Here is an 18,118-nt window from a genome sequence, read left to right on the forward strand (position 1 = left end):
ACTGTTTTCCAGAGGGGCTGTACCAGTTTACATTCCCACCAACAGTGTAGGAGGGTGCCCGTTTCTCCACATCCTCGCCAGCATCTAGAGTTCTCTGATTTGCTCATTTTAGCCACTCTGACTGGCGTGAGGTGGTATCTCAGTGTGGTTTTGATGTGTATTTCCCTGATGAGGAGGGATGCTGAGCATCGTTTCATGTGTCTGTTGGCCTCTGATGGTCCTTTCTAATGAGTCACTGGTTTCCCTAATTCTTAGATCGTGTTCTTTTGCCTTGGTCTCCTCTTTTTTTTTTCTGCTTCATTATTCTCCATAAGTTTGTCCTCTGTATCACTGATTTGCTGCTTTGCTTTGTCTATCCATACTGCTGCAGCATCCATTCTACAGTGTAGCTCAGTTATAGCATTCTTTTATTTCATCCTGACTAAGTTTTACTTCTTTTATCTCCACAGAAAAGGATTCTAATCTGTTTTCAATCCCAGCTAGTATTCTTATTACCACAACTCTAAATTCTGGTTCAGGCATCTTGCTTGTATCTGTGTTAAGTCCCTAGCTGTCATTTCTTCCTGCTCTTTCTTTTGGGGTGAATTCCTTTGTTTTGCCATTTTGAAGGAAGAAAAGAAATTAATAAGGTAAAAAAAATTAAAATTAAAAAAATTAAAAACATCACAAAAAATTAAATAAATGTTGCTAGATTCTAGGTGTGTTTTGGTCTGGTTGTTGAAAGGAGCTTGCTAGATTAGAGAAAAAAGGGAAAGATAAGAAAAGAAAAAGAAAGAAAAAAAGGAAAACATTTGAAAATTTGAAAAAATTAATACAATGAAATAGAATAAAATGAAATGATGGAAATAAAATAGAATCTGAAAACTTTCCAAATAGTTAAAAATATAGTAGAAAAAATTAAAGAAAAATATTGTTAATAAAAATTGAAAATAAAAATAAATTTTTTCTCTTTCACTACTCAAGAATAAGAAAAGAAAAAGAAAAAAATTGAATAGATTGACCAGTGAACAGACTGAAATACGATTGAAATTACATCGCTTTCCCCTAGAAGTCAAACTGTGAAGCACTTTATAGTCCATAAGCTAAGCAAGTGGAGAGACTTGTGTTCCCGAAGAGTGAGGTTGGCCCAGTTGGGCGGGGCTTAGTGTAATGGCTCCGTTCTCCACTATATGGTGCTGCTTAGCATACTGAGGTGGATTGTTGTGGCACTTATAGGTGTGTATGTGCATGAGCGGGAGGGGTGAAAATGGCGTCACCCAGCTACCCAGTCTCTAGTATTGTAACTCTGTTCTCCCCAACTATCATGCACTTACCCTTTGTCTTCTGCTTCTGTCCACTCCCTGCTTTTACACTGTCCATGACCAAGCCACCAGGTTGCCAGGTGGCACTTCCCTCCTGAGTTTTATCTCTGATGTGACTGTGTTTCCCAACCCCTCACTTCAGAGGGACTGTGGCTTTGACCCATTCTGACCCTGTGGGGGAGAGTCTCACTGAGCACTAGCCCACCCCTAGGAATGATCGCAGGACCATGCTACTGCTGGTGCCCAGAGACTGTGGCTGGGTGCCAGCCCACCCCAGAAAAAGTTCACACAATCATGTAGTAGCAGTATTTCAGGGATTATGGAAAATCACAACACACATCTGGCACCAGGCTTCTTCTTAATGTCCTTGTTCTAGCACCAATGAATGTGGTTGTTCTCTGGGGTCTGTGGGGACCTTTGCCTGTGGGGGGGCCACACAGCCTCTACCAGATGTCCTCCGAGTAGGGGAACTGCCTCTCCCTGTGTGATCCGAGGACCCCTCGGATTCACTCTCTGCTCCCGGGGATGTGCCTTTCCAACCAGAACAACACCAGGTATCAAGCTGCGGAATTTCACACTCTGGGCTCCTCCTGTTTATAGGGTCTTAATGGAATTTAAACCCTTTCCTTTCTCCTTTCTCCCTTTTTTGTTTAGTCCCAGCTGCTATTTCCACTTTTCCACTTTCTCTCCAGCTGCTTTTGGGGGGAGGTGCTTTTCCCATACCTCTCCCCGTCTCCATCCTCTCTTCACAAGCAAAAATAGCTCCTCGCCCTCTGTGGCTTCTCTCTCCCCCAGTTCACCTGTACACGCCACATACCTGCTGAGTTCTGTGGTTCAGGTTGTGCAGATTGTTGTGTTAATCCTCAGATCACTTTTCAGGTGTGCAGGATGGTTTAGTGTTGATTTGGGTGTATTTCATGGACAGGAGATACAAAAAAACTTCCATGCTGTTCTGCCATCTTGGTTTTTCCCTCCAGATTTTTCTAATTTTTACATGAGATAATACCTATAAAACTTGACAGATACTTTCCACACTTTAGCTATTTGGTAGATATTCACGTGCTGTAGGAGTAGCAGTTCTTATGCTGTTGTTGATGATGATGATGATGATGATGATGGTGATTTTAGTAGTAATGGCTAAAACTTATATGTATCAAAACTGTTAATGCTCTTTCTACATTGTAGAAGTATTAATGGCAGTTGTTGTAAACAGATTAGACTCTTTCCAATTTCATATTAGGAATCCTTTAACTTCACAGTTTTATTTTCTGTTTTTCACCCTGTTCCATTTCTTTTATATGGACAGCTCTATATAAAACAGAATACAGTTTTATAATGTGCAGCACTTTCTCAGACCTTTTTTGTATAGAGGTCTTTATTTTTCCACTAATACTGATATATGTGTTAAAATGTTAAGAAAGCATTTCCCAGTACAAAATCAGAAGTACAAAATCAGTACCTGATTTTTGAATTCACTCTCCACAGTTATGACAGGACTGTTACATGTTGATCATTAATTCTAGGGCATAGTGAATAACACGGGCAAGGTGCCTGCCCTCATGAGACTTACATTCTAGTTTGAGAGAAGGAAAATAAATAAACATATATGCTTTAATTTCTTTGAAAGGAACACACAAAGAATTGATGGGGAAAAGCAGGTGGAAAGCACTCCTTCAGACATAGTCATGACAGGTACCTCTCAGAGGCTGATGCTGGCAGTGAGATTGGGAAAAAGTATTTCAGGATGAAGGAACAAAGTAGACACCTTTAAGCTGGGGATTGCTCAGCACACTGAAGGTTACCAGGCATGGTGCCAAGTGAAAGATGGGGAATGTTGAAGGAGTTGAGGGGAGAGTGGTAGAAGGGAGAAGGGGCGATGACATGGGGCTTGTGAAAGTATCACTAGAGTGTTCTGAGTGGAGGGGGTCATGCTGACTTAGTTTTTGAAATTAACACTCTGGATACCAGCTGGGGAATGACCTAGAAGGCACAAGGATGAGGCAGTAGCTCACATGACAGATGGTATGTGGTTTGAAGGGTTTGGACTCAGTTCAGAGAAGACAGTTTTGATTACAAAATAAACAGAAGCTATCCACCTTTTCATTAATTTGGGTGAGAGAGTGATAGCCATGCCAGCTTTCCAGGCTTTGTGCTTAATACCTCTACTAATAAGTCAGTAGTAACTGTAACTATGAGTGACTAGTAATAGTGACTGTCCATGTAGATGGTTTTACACATGTTTGTCATTAATCACAACCGAGGCATTGGATGAACCAGTCCAAGTCCTCTTCTCTACTGAAGAATCTATCCCCTACCGTGCAATAAAAACCATTTTGTAATGAGAGGAAAAAAAAGAAAGCTTGAGAAGGATTAAGTGAGAATGACATGTTATTGGTTAGCACAGTGCATGTGAGTTTAAAACACTTTCATATGAGTTAATTCATTTGATGAGCAGAGAATCCCGGGAGATAAATGCTAGGGCAAAGGTCAATGGATGTTTTCCCCCCACTTTGTAGATGAGAAAACCAAGGCTCTGAGGGAATAAGTACTTTTTAAAGTTTCCACAGCCAGAAAGTGATGGAAGTGGGATATAAACATTATTTCTTGATTCCTGATATCAAAAGAGTATTTCCCTGAAATGATACCTAAATTGCCTCTTGTGGGGTGAGATTCTAAAGGGATTTTCATAGTATAGGCTATGCCATGTGGCCTTGCATTTGGACTTTTACGTTCTGTCCTGGGATATTTCTGTTCTCCGTGGCCAAATCCACTTCTTTTCAGCCCATTATTGCTACCTCTGTTATAGATGAAAAAATTTGGAAATATAAATATGCACTCATTATAAGATGCGATCTGATGACCTTTTAGTATTTGTTGTGTACGAACTGCAGGCAGTAGTTAAAGATGAAAAGGAATTGGCATTGAGCCTTCTTAATTATTGTTCCTGTTTCAGACCTTTATTATAGCTCTGGCTCTTGCTGACACATCTAAATGAGGTTTACAGAACCTAGAGCCGTGAATTCTGTGCTCATTAACAGAGGACTGATGGGACTGTGGAGTTTTCCTTTTTGCCCTTTTAGAAAAGAAATCATCTTAGATATTAGATTTAGATGTTTTATTTTACATGTGGATTACCTACTGATTTGGAATTGTTTTAAGTGTGTGCTTCTGAGGAAAAGCCTAAAATGAGATCATGGGAGCACAGCAAGAGAGACAATGGAGGCTGCACTTGGTTAGGCTTTCTGAGTTCTGTAAGTCACAACGATCATGACTAGAATGCCACTGTAAATTGTGCTACCCAAGGAGTACTGAGTGGCAGAGGGTCACAGGTCTGGTAAATTCCACATCCGTGGAGACCATGGCCAATGCCATGTTTTCTGGCTTCAGGTCATTATAACTGGTCTTTTGACCTCTAGGGTCATCTCCTCTTGAACTCACCTATGTATCACTGCCAGATCTGACTACAGGGGAAGCTCTGGTCATGTAATATCCTGGTAATCCTGTTGCTGGGTACCCCATTTATAGTAAATTATACATAAGTCCTTTTAGTAATTAACCACTTCCAAATTATGGTGTACAAGGGGCAACTGAGTGGCTCAGTTGCTTAAACATCTGACTCTTGATTTTGGTTCAGGTCATGATCTCATAGTTTGTGAGTTCAAACCCTGCATCAGCTCTGTGCTGACAGTGCAGAGCCTACTTGGGATTCTTACTCTCCCTCTCTCTCTGCTCCTCTCCTGCTTGTGCTCATGAGTGCTCTCTCTCTCTCTCTCTCAAAAATAAATAAACTTTAAATATTTAAAAAATTAATTGGTGTGCAAACAAGTGAACTAGTTAATATCAAAAGACAAACATCAAATTAGTAGATCTGCTTGGCCTGTCATAGTTTGTGTATTTAATGGGCATGAAATTCTCACGTAATAGACATTTACCACAACTGCCAGAACACCCATATTTTTGGTGAATCTGGAATTTAGGTTTTCTGACAAAAACAACATGATTTCTTGTTTCTGTTGCATGGGTAGAGCATTGACATGGATGCAAATGAAGAGGTTTATGGCAAGAAACACATAGACAAGGAATTGAGTTCCATGGCAAAGCAACTGGAAAAAGATGCCATGACTGAGCTATGAGAACATGGTGGCAGGGACTTCACATATTAGGCAAACTTTTAAAATTACAATTAATGACAAACATACACCAAAAAGTCTTTACTTTGAGCAAAGTCCAAGAGGATAAGAACTTTCTATAATAAAGGAGCTCGCCATAAGGAAGCAATTATCTCGGCACAAAACCATGCGAAATAAGGTGTGTGGAAGACCAGAGAAGGATCAATAAAACTTAGATTCTAAAAGAAGCACAATTTTATTTATTTATTTTTTTTACAAATAGTTTATTGTCAAGTTGGTTTCCATATAACACCCAGTGCTCATCCCCACAAGTGCCCTCCTCCATGCCCATCTCCTCTCTCCCCTCCTCACCCATCAGTCCTCAGTTTGTTTCTCAGCATTCAAGAGTCTCTCATGGTTTGCCTCTCTCCCTTTCCCCCACCATTTCCCCCCTTCTTCTCCCCCATGGTCCTCCATGAAGTTCCTCCTAATCCTCCTATATGTGCAAACATATGATATTTGTCCTTCTCTGCCTGACTTATTTCGCTAAGGATAACACCCTCAAGGTCCATCCATGTTGCTACACATGGCCAGATTTCATTGTTTCTCATTGCCATGTAGTATTCCATGGTATAGATAAACCACATCTTTTTGATCCATTTGTCCAAGTTGATGGACACTTAGGCTCTTTCCATGTTTTGGCTATTGTTGAGAGTGCTGCTATGAACATTGGGGTACATGTGCTCCTATGCATCAGCATTTCTGTATCCCTTGGGTAAATTCCTAGCAGTGCTAATGCTGGGTCATAGGGGAGTTCTATTGTTAATTTTTTGAGGAACCTCCACACTGTTTTCCAGAGGGGCTGTACCAGCTTACATTCCCACCAACAGTGTAGGACAGTGCCCGTTTCTCCACATCCTCGCCAGTATCTAGAATTCTCTGATTTGCTCCTTTTAGCCACTCTGACTGGCATGAGGTGGTATCTCAGTGTGGCTATGATTTGTATTTCCCTGATGAGGAGGGATGCTGAGCATCGTTTCATGTGTCTGTTGGCCATCTGGATGTCCTCTTTGGAGAAGTGTCTGTTCATATTTTCTGCCCATTTCTTTACTGGGTTGTTTGTTTTTTGGGTGTGGAGTTTGTTGAGTTCCTTATAGATTTTGGATATTAACCCTTTGTCTGATATGTCATTTGCAACTATCTTTTCCCATTCCGTTGGTTGCCCATTCGTTTTGTGGGTTGTTTCCTTTGCCGTGCAGAAGCTTTTAATCTTGACGAGGTCTCAGTAGTTTATTTTTGCTCTTGATTCCCTTGCTTTTGGGGATGTGTCAAATAAGTTGCTGCAGTGGAGGTCAAGGAGGTTGTTTCCTGCTTTCTCCTCTAGGGTTTTGATGGTTTCCTGTCTCACATTCAGGTCCTTTATCCATTTTGAGTTTATTTTTGTGCATGGTGTGAGAAAATGATCTACTTTCATTCTTCTGCATGTTGCTGTCCAGTTTTCCCAACACCATCTGTTAAAGAGGCTGTCTTTTTTCCATTGGATATTCTTTCCTGCTTTGTCAAAGATTAGTTGGCTGTATACCTTTGGGTCCAGCTCTGAGTTCTCAATTCTGTTCCATTGGTCTATGTGTCTGTTTTTGTGCCAATACCATACTGTCTTGATGATGACAGCTTTGTAGTAGAGGCTAAAGTCTGGGATGGTGATACCTCCTATTTTGGTTTTATTTTTCAGTATTATTTTGGCAAAAACAAGCACAATTTTAGAACATAGTAAATGGAAATGATAATTTCTTGACCATGCCCACTTCTTATTAGTCTGCTATCTAGTAAGACTGGTAGACAGGTATTGGAACTGTATACTGTAGTCATTTTTATATATAACTGATTATTACATTTCCTCTATAGTTCTTATTTCATTCCTTCTCAATTCACTCTTCTCTAATCCATATAAAACCCTGAGTATGAATCAGGTAGGGCTATAAATAGATATGTTTTTATGCTGTTACCTTACCAGAATTTATTCCTGTGTAAGTGAGTGAGGTGTTACAATTGAATTCTCAATTTAACATTCTGTTTCTGTCCTGTCTGATTAATCTTATTAGGGGCTCCCCATATCTCAGTGTCTTGACATGGTCTTCTGACACATACGCAATGTTCTCATGCCTTCACATTTTACTCTATCATGGTGACCAAGAGAATTAGCAAATGGGAAAGATGCTAAAAGGAAATATTCAATTATAAGCAGTACTGAATGTAAATCTCCTCATTCTGAATCTTTAAGACCTCATGATGGCACAGGTCATTTGTTGATTTGTTCACTGAATAAATAGTTATTAGTGTCTCATATACCATTTACTTTGCTTAGACCTAGAGACATTTAGATGAATAAAATTGAGTTACTGTCTTTAAAAAGTCCAAAGTCTAGTTAGAACCTAGATACATAAATAAATAATATAATACAAGGTATAAATGTCATAATGAAAAGATGTACAAGATATTATTATGATAAATTTATCTAGGGCAGAATGAGGAGGGATTAGTAACATCTACAGGAAATAAATGACCTTTGAGTCATAAAGGGTAAATTCGTAAAGTCAATTGATAATACAGGAAAGCAACATGATAAATTATGGATGTCTTAGCCACCCCACCCCCACCCCAGTGTATTCATATATATCTAAAACATTATTTTAGATAACTGGTCTATCAGGATCACCTGAGACAATGTGAAACATGCAAAGTTTCAGACATCACTCAAACTTCCTAGATCTAAGTCACTGGGAATCAACTCGGAAATCTGCCATTGTAGCTAGACTCCAAGTGATTTCAGTGCACACTATGCATGCTATACATGAAGAACTACTGTATAAGAACTTAAAATAGGGGAACCTCGGTGGCTCAGTAAGTTAAGCGTCTGACTTTGGCTCAGGTCATGGTCTCACAGTTCTTGAGTTCGAGCCCCACATCAGAATCTCTGCTGTCAGCGCCAAGCCTGCTTCGCACCCTCTGTCTCCCTCTCTCTCTGAACCTCCCCTGCTCACTCTCTTCGTCTTAAAAGTAAACATTAAAAAAGAACTAAAATAGCTCATTGTAACTGGTACTTGTAGGAAATTTCTCAAGTGATATGAACATTGTGTCTTAGACGTATCATCCTGTCAGCCAGATAAAAGGTATTTTGGAAGTATTTTAAGTTTATGAAAGAATGATATTACTTAATAGAACTGTGACTATGATCTGGAAAAGAAAGAATAGATTTCAGGAACATCTAGAAAAGAAAATTTATGACTTATTGTTAGATTGCACTGAGTAAGAAGAATTAAGGGAGAAGGTATATTCCACATTCTAGGATGACTCACAGAATTATAAAAGGAAATTAAAGAGATAATGAGATGGAGATGCTTATGGTATATCCAGGTGAATATTAGCAGTGAGCAACTAGATTTCTAAATTTGGGAGAGAGACCCAGACATTTGTAAGTTATAGACTTCTAGATGTCATTGCATTGATGAGATTTTAGGAGGCCCATGTGTTAAGGGGGAAGAGGGTCAGTGGACCCATTCTTTGCTATTGATGTCCTGTGAGGGAAGTCAGATATACCATAGACTGTTCAGTTTTAAGAGACATGTTATTTTCATTTATCATTGGCATTTTGTAGGGTGAGGTTTTTAATTTTAAATTGAGTTATGGATCCCTCATAAGATTCCCAGGGAATCTTGGACAGATAAAATAGTTTTTCTTCTCTAGGATGAGTCCAAAACTCTATCCCTAGGTATAACTCACTTAGGAGATATTTGCTTTATGTTTGAAACTTTTTATTTTAAACATTAGTTTAATTAATTAATCAAGTTGGGAGGAGTCTTAGTGTTGCTGGTGACATATTATGGTGATGGGGGTGCTGATGTTGACAACTGTGACTCACTGAGTATCTGTCATTTTCCTTGAATTGTTCAAAGAGCTTTACATAAATATGTTTCTTTAACCCTTATAAGAATCCTGTTAATATACTCTATTTTAGAGGGGACAAAACTGAGTCAGGAAAGGGTAAAGTTGTATTGTTGTTGCTATTGCTCTAGCATTCTGTGAATAAGGGGTGAAGGCAAGATACTAACTCAGATTGTTGGGTCCGTTGAGCCTAGGCTCTGAACCTCTTTTTACCTGGTTTGGAAGCTTCCAATTCTATGTCATATTTCCTATCCAGTATTCATCATCTGAATTTAGCAAATCCTTCAACTTTCATGATTCTCATCTTGAAATTTGTGAAACAGAAAGGCAATCATTTTCTTCTGCTGTAATCTTAGATGAGCAACCAAAGATGATCTCAGGCCTTTCGCATTCATCCCCAGGAGCACTTTGTCAATTAAATGGTAATCCTTCTCCCTTCTGTCAGTGATATACCTCTGTTTGGCTCAAGAGAAAATTATTCTCCTGGAAATTTGGCCAGTGAAGCTTCTGGTTCAAATGATTTTTCATCCTTAACAATAACATGGGACCCTACACTTTAGATACACAGTCAGAGGTAAATAGTGCCAGTTTCTCTTATCATGTTCTGAAAGGCACGGTAATTCTAAACCCAGGAGAAGCCATACAGTTTCATAATCCACAAAATTAGTGGAAGAAAGAACAATTTTTGGACTGTTTCATGAGATGACTCCTTCTTTTCCTTTTCCTTCTTTGAATGATAAGTTATACTTACAACAAAATGTGCTTATTAACACCAACATGCTATCTTGCTGTACTTATTTATCATTTCATAGTACAGTATAGAAATATCCTCAATGATATAATGAATATTCTAATACCAGTTCACACCGCACAGTAATACTTTTTGGTATGTAACAACGCAATAATAATACATACCTGCTTAAATACATTTGTATCAGCAGCTGTAGTAATTCAGCTGGTACAAAAGGCTGTATATCAATGGACAGCTTTCCCTTCTTCTGATCCTCTTCCATGGCTCTGTGCTTCTGTGTTATAGTAATAATGACAGTAAAGAAAATTATCTCTCACTGTTTGATAAACTGTAAATTTTCTACAAAATTGAGACTGTGTCATTCATAGATGACCTGCTTCTTGGCTAGGATCTGTTAGCAAAGCAAGCCCTTGTTGAGATTTTCTTAGTTTGGGATGAAATCTGCTGTCAGCACAATGACTAATTGATCAGTGAGTATCTCCCAATTTAGGTGTTCTTTTTTCATTCTTGGACGACTTGTTCCTCACTTTTATTCTACTTCTCCAGTCCCCCAAATACAACAAATATAATCATTCACTAGAGATAGAAAAGACCTACAATTAATTTCAAGAAAAAAACAATTATTTTTAATCACAGTAAAATAGAACAATATTAGTAGCAATATGAGAAATTAAAGATAAAGCAAGAAGTTTTAAAACAATGAAGCACAGTTTTTTCCTATATAGCTATTTTGTCGAAGAGGAAAACAAAATAACAATTATGGACCTTTAATAAGGCATACTAGTACTGTCAGAATATCTGTGTGAGAACTCATTGGGCACATTTAACATGACTATAATTACACAACAGCAAAAACCATTTAAAGTCTCTGGAAAACATCATAAGGACATACAACAAATTTATTTTAAAAATGAAATAATTTCTGCAGGAACAGTCAGGGTCAGTTGTGTCTGAGCAAGGGCCTGCCCCCTTCTTCCTCCTACTCCCCCCATTCCAGACTATGGCAGTCTACCCAGAAATGTGTGGCTAAGAAGATGGAGTCTCTCTCTTCTTTAATTCCAAGTATGGGTCTATGGTTTAATTCGGGGGGGTGGGGGGGAGCGCGGGCAGGCCACCGATATCAGTCATCTCTCCAACTTCACCCCAGCTCCATGCTCTGGAAACTATTCCACACAGGCATGGCCAAGAGGACTGGAGTCCCTTGTGCCAGCCACCTAGCCCTTATGGTAGGGTGGAATTCTACCCCATACATATAGGTTAAGAACACTGGACTCCAGTTTCCCCCATCTCGTTTATTCATAAATTGGTAATCCCATTCTGGGAGGGATAAGCTAAAGAAGACAAGCAGTTACCATCCTCCTACTGCCACAGACCACTAGTAGAGTGGAGATATCACTTTGTGAGAAATTGACTGCTTTCCCTGACCCTGGTATGTCACAGTGGTATCAAGGCTTCCCTTAGGGAGAAAAGTAGGCCATACGGGCTGAGGTCTTCATGATTCTGTTAGAGGAGACTTAACTTTATTTAGAATAGAGCTTAGAAAATTTTATGCCAAGGCACTTTTAAAAAAAAATGGACATCTTGGTGGTAAGCAATTAAGATGAGGCTGGTATCTCCATGATGCTAATAGCAACAAGGAAAGGGGCAGTTCAGCTAGAAGATTAACAGAGAGAACCAGACCAAGAAGGTCCCGCTGGGGCAACATACATCACCATAGGTTCAGATGCTAGGTTTCAGTCAGGAATAATAAAAGTGAAAAGTGAGGTAGACTTGAAGACATTCCCTAAGTTACATACAGAACCATTAGCAAGGGCCTTGAGCCTTAGTGGCTCAAGGGGCTGAGGAACAACCTGACCAAACACGGACTGAAAAATAAGCTACTCTGACCCATGGATGACTTCTGAGAAGCCAGGCTTAAAAACAAAATCACACTCACCTCTACTGATAGAGAATATTGTGTGCATGCCCAAGGCTACTCCGCCATGTAAATGACTGTAGAGAGAACCTCCAAGCTTCTAGTCCCTAGATAAAAATGAGTCAAAATCGTAAAGTCTTTGAATTATGAAAGCAGTCTCCAAGCAACACACACATGTGATGGGAAAGGGTAAGAATCAAGCTAGCTCAGAGGACTTAAGCAGAAGTCAGACCAGTAAGTGATTTGTGTGGATCCAGGGAGAACCTTAGGAAGCCTGGCAGAAAGATAAAAACAAGGGAAAAATAGTGAGCTGGAACATTAGAGGCTGCATACATACTACAGAGGAATGGATTTCACAGATTTATTCCTGCCAACTCATAAACACACAAACAGTAGCCACAACAAAAAGTCTAAGAAGGGGAAGATTGAACAGTGTCCAGAGCTGCTATACTAGAGTGTCTAAAGTGTCAGGTTTTCAACAAAAATTATGACACATGAAAAGAAACAGTGTGGCTCATAAGCAGGGGGAAAAAAGCAGGCGATAGAAACTGCCTTTGAGGGGCTCATATGTTGGACTTAGCAAGAACTTCAAAGCAGCTATTATACGTTCAAAGAATTAAAGGAAATCACGTTTGAATAATTAAAGGCAGATATAATAAAAATGACTCATCAAATAGTGAATATTAATAAAGATATAAGAATTCTATATAAAAAGGAAACAAATGGATATTCTGGAGTTCAAAAGTACAAGAACTGAAATTAAAAAATCACTAGGAAAGCTCATTGTAGCTTCTTCTAGAAGAAAGAATAGAAGAATAGAAGAAAGAATCGGCAAGCCCAGGCACAATTAAAGTAACACAGCCTGAAAAACAGAAAAAAAACCCACTAATGTAGAAAAATAAACAGAAGCTCAAGAAAATGTGGGACATCATTAAGGCCATCAACATACACATGATGAGAACACCAGAAGCAGATGAGAAAAAGGGATACAAAAATTATTTGAAGAAATGATGGCTGGAAATGTTTAAAATTTTACTAAGAAACATTAATCTACACATTTAAGAAACTCAACCAACTCTAATACATTTGACGGTAATACAGTGGAGTGGGGTGGGAACAAAGCTATACCGGAATAAGGAAATGACTCCAGATGGTAACTTGAACAAACAGGAGAATAAAAAGAAGAAAAAGTGGAAAATAAGAAAAAATATCTGTAAATATTTGTGTGCTTGTTTCTCCTCATATCTCCTTTATTTAAAAGACAATATTTTGTAAATTAATAACTAAAACAATGCATTACTGTGTTTACATAGACATAATATGTGCAACAATAAGAGTAAAAACATAAGGGAAAGGAGAATGACACTATCTAGGGTAAGGTTTCTATACTCTACTAGGACATTTCAAGAATTAACACACATTCAGTGGGGAAAAGAATAGCCTTTTGTTTCTTGTTTTACAAATGATGCCAGAACAGGGGTGCCTGGGTGATTCAGTCCGTTAAGCGTCTGACTTCAGCTCAGGTCATGATCTCACGGTTCATGGGTTCGGGTCCCGCGTCGGGCTCTGTGCTGACAGCTAGCTCAGAGCCTGGAGCCTGTTTCAGATTTGTGTCTCCCTCTCTCTCTGATCCTTTCCTGCTTATGCTGTCTTTCTCTCAGAAATAAAAAAACATTAAAAAAATTTTTAAAAACAAATGATGCCAGAAAAGGTAGATATATATATATGCAAAAGCATGGAATCACACCTCTACTTCACACCACACAAGAAATAACTAATAATGAATCAAAGACCTAAATGTAAGCATTAAAACTATAAAAATTTTAGATGAAAACATAAAAGTAAATATTTGTGACCCTAGATTAAGCAATGATTTTTTTAACATAGGTTTCCATATGGTACCATAGAGATAAGTTGTAGTTCATAAAAATTTAAAAATTTTCTAGTTCAAGGCATGTCATAAAGACACCAAAAAGATAACATAGAGAATTAGATAAAAAATATTAGCAAATTATATGTCTCATAAGGAACTTGTGTTCGGGATATATAATGAACCCACACAGATTCAACAATTTAACAGATAAATACCAATTAAAAATGGGAAAATGATTTGAATAAACATTTCTCCAAAGAAGATATACAAGTGACCAGTAAGTATACATGCATAGATGCTTAATATCATTTCATTGGGTAAATGCAACTTGAAATCCCAATAATATTCCACTTCACATCCACGAGAATGGCTATGATGAAAAAGAGACAGCGACAAATATTGACAAGCACATGGAAAAATTAGAACCCTCATATTATTGCTGATGGGAATGTAAAATGGTGAGACTACTTTTGAAAATAATTTGGCAGTTCTTCAAAATGCTAAATATATAGTCACTGTATGATGCAACAATCTCACGTTTAGAAAAGACCCAAGTTAAATGAAACCATAAGTTCACACAATCACTTGTGCGTGAACATCCAGAGCAGCATTATTCATAATATCCCAAAAGTCCAAACAACCCAAGTGCTTATCAGCCGATGAATGGATTAAAAATTATGACTGGTTTCTACAATGGAATCTTACTCCATTAGGTATTGGTACAGGGTACAACGTGGATAAACCTTGAATACACTGTGTAAAGTGAAAGAATCCAGACACAGAAGGCCATCTATTTTATGATTCCATTCATACGATATAGCCAGAATGGGAGTGTGGGTCTAGATAGATAGAGACAGAGAGAGACAGAGAGAGAGACTCATTTAGTGATTCCTTAGATTGGGTGGAACATAATGGGAAGGCATGTAGGGAGAGGAAAAGAGGAGTGACTGCTCGTTGGCACAGATTTCTTTTCTTTTTTTCTTTTTCTTTTTTTGGGGGGGTGGGAATATAGTTAACACACAATGTTACATTCATTTCAGTGTACAACATAGTGATTTGACAAGGTTACACATTATGCTATATTTTCATCACAAGTGTAGCTAGCATCTGTCCTGATACATCGCTATTACAGTATCATTGACTATATTCCTTATGCTGTGCCTTTTATTTCCGTGACTTACTCATTTCATAACTAGAAGCCTGTATCTCCCCTCTCTACTACCCATCTTCCTAACCCCCCATCACCCTCTTCTCTGACAGCCATTAGGTATTCTCTGTATTGATAGATCTGACTCTGCTTTTGAGATCATAAAAATGTTCTAATAATTGATTTGGAGAATAATTGTAAACTGTGAATATGTTAAAAACAACTGAATTTTACATTCACAATGAGTGAATTATATGACATGTAAATTGTATTTTAATAAAGTTATTAGAATGCCAGCCACAAAAATAGTAAACATATTATGATTCTTACTGTGTCATTGAATATATAAATAAAAAACATATCGAATTACATGATAAATATTGTCATCGGGTGTTCCTGATATAGAGTGTCTTTTTTCATTTTTCTAAGTTTTCCAAGGTTTTCTCAATGAACAGGAATTATATGAAAACTTTTAAAAATCTTTTTATTTCAAGAAAATAACAAAAATGATTACATTTTCAAGTTTCTTTGAGAATATAGACCTTGTTCATTTTTGTGGTTTTCTTTTAAATTGTAATAAATAAATGATTTTGTTTTGTTTAAAAAATGATTTTTATCTTTGCTTTAGGAATAGAGATATAGTGCCTTACTAGCGAGGTTAGGGAATCATTCCTTGGTCTCTACTGCCCACTCCCAGGCTTAAAGGAACAGGTAATTGCACTGTTTGGGGCCCAAAGCATGTAAGCCTCCTGCCTCAATAAAAACTTTAAACAAGATTTTGTATTTTGAATGTATGGGTCTCATCAAAGGCATTAAGCTCCAGTTGAGAGAGTAGAGTAACTGAGGTCAGGACTTTTCATTTTGAGTACTGGTAAAGAAAGAAAACCCTCAACTCCTATGGCTAGGATAGGAAAAGATTAATCTGTTGGCGGAAAAAGACAGACTGGGAATGAATAGTCTGAATTCAGAATCATTCTGAGTGCTTTTCGATGCCCACTTCCTGAAGGGAACGATATGTGATACCTAAACTGAAAGATCTAGGAATAAGGGAATGGTGCCCTGGAAATCAGGAAGAAGCATGCGTGAACAATTTGAGTTCAGCGGCCAAGTGGTTCGTTTCTGTTAAAGTAATCAAGAGTCCCGAGCAGCGAGGCGCCTTGCAGTATGGCCCTGAAATGACTTTCTGTCCTGAGAAGCCCACAGTTACCAGCAATATTGGAGGCGAGGTGAACCACGGCAAGAAAAGGTTAATTAGATATCCGTGTTGTCTTTCTTGACTCTGAAAATTCGACCAACTCTTTCCTTCATTGGATTGGAGATAAGCTGGGAGTGTGTTGGGGGAAATGCAGAGAGTAGAGTTGTCCATTAAAGACATACCAGGACCTGCCAGCTAGTCCTACAGGCAGGAACTTCACAGTTTCCATCTGAAGGATAAAAAACCATAATTAAACCGTCCCTGGTGTTCTGGGCAGTGCATATGGACTACACCTGATCTGTGTATATTTTTTGAATGTTACATTTTTCATTTTGTGATGGATATTTTATTCTGTGAATTTACTACAAGTTCAGTTGGGAAGAGGTGACGTGAAGCAGGGAAAATGGTAAGATGAGAATGTTATTTTATAATTAAATAACTTATATGCACCTCTTTTTTTCTTTCCTATGAAAAGTAACTGTACTAAATGCAATGTGCTGTGCTGGATCAGGTCCTAGAACTGAAGAGTAGTGTTATTGGAGGAACTGGTGAAATCCAAAGTCTGGAGTTCAGTTAATAATGATGCACTGACGTTGGTTTCCCAGTTTTGACACGTGTACTATGGTAAGATGCTCACAAGAGGAGAAGTTGGGTGAAGGCCACATAGGAACTATCTCTATTATCTTTGCATCTTTTCTCTAAATCAGAAATAGTTCAGGGGCACCTGGGTGGCACAGTTGATTAAGCATCTGACTTCAGCTCAGGTCATGATCTCAGGGTTCATGGGTTTGGGCCCCACATCGGGCTCTGTGCTGACAGCTCAGAGCCTGGAGCCTGCTTCTGATTCTGTGTCTCCCTCTCTCTCTGACCCTCCCGTGCTCATGCTCTGTTTCTCTCTCAAAAATAAATAAACATTTAAAAAATTGTAATTGAAAATAGTTCCAAAATAAAAATTTGGTTCAAAAAGTCATTATGAATCATGTGTTATCTTCGGCATGCTGTTCTTCTCAAAAATTTCCAGCTGAGAATTATGAAAGTTTTAGTGAAGAGCCAATTCATGTGAAATTTTAACCCTACAGACTCGAGATGTTGGCACATGGTTCATATAAGAGTTCAACCTAGTTGCTGCTTATTCTAAGGAAAACTCAGAATCTTTTCCTTTTTCCTGGAATCGATTAAGCAGGGACTACAAACGGACATCATCAAATGAATAAAGGGAAAAAAAATCCACAGTTAACATCATTAAATTTGACTCACACTGACACTTACAAACAAACTATATATTCATTCTTCATAATTTACTTCAGTTTGTTTTTCAACTGAAAATTTCTTCTTGGATTCTTTTTAGTGGGCTATTACACTGTATTAATTTTGCGGTGATTTTATTGCAATTTTTAAGTTAGTGGCCAGGGAAACACACACTGAGAAGAACACTATGCAAAGCACTGTGTCATGTACTTTTCGGTTCTCTTTCCCTAAGTCATAACCCAGTCCCACTATCAGGATGAAATTTCTAACCTTCATTCTTCCAGTTTATCTACTCTGGAGGTGAACAAATGCCTTATGAAACAACCCATAGGTGCAATTATCAATTTAGTATCAGAGGGACACCAGAAAGTGCTAAAATTCTACATTAGATACAACATTTTATTGTAACTATAAATGCCCAGTGGCCTTTAGGTATTTGCTACAGTGTTAGTAATGATTCATTCTTGGCATTTGCCAAGAAATGGAAGGGTGTCTTATTGTCACTTTTGATAAAGCCAATATAAGGAGATTAAGAGATGAGCTTAGGGTGAATTGTGTGAAACATAATAGTACCTCAAATATCCAGTGCCACACTTCAAAAAAGTGCTGGCAGTTTAGCATATTTCTTGGCAACATA

Source organism: Hyaena hyaena, unplaced genomic scaffold (assembly GCF_003009895.1).
Source record: "Hyaena hyaena isolate Hyena2069 unplaced genomic scaffold, ASM300989v1 scaffold_47, whole genome shotgun sequence".
Classification (NCBI taxonomy): Eukaryota; Metazoa; Chordata; class Mammalia; order Carnivora; family Hyaenidae; genus Hyaena; species Hyaena hyaena.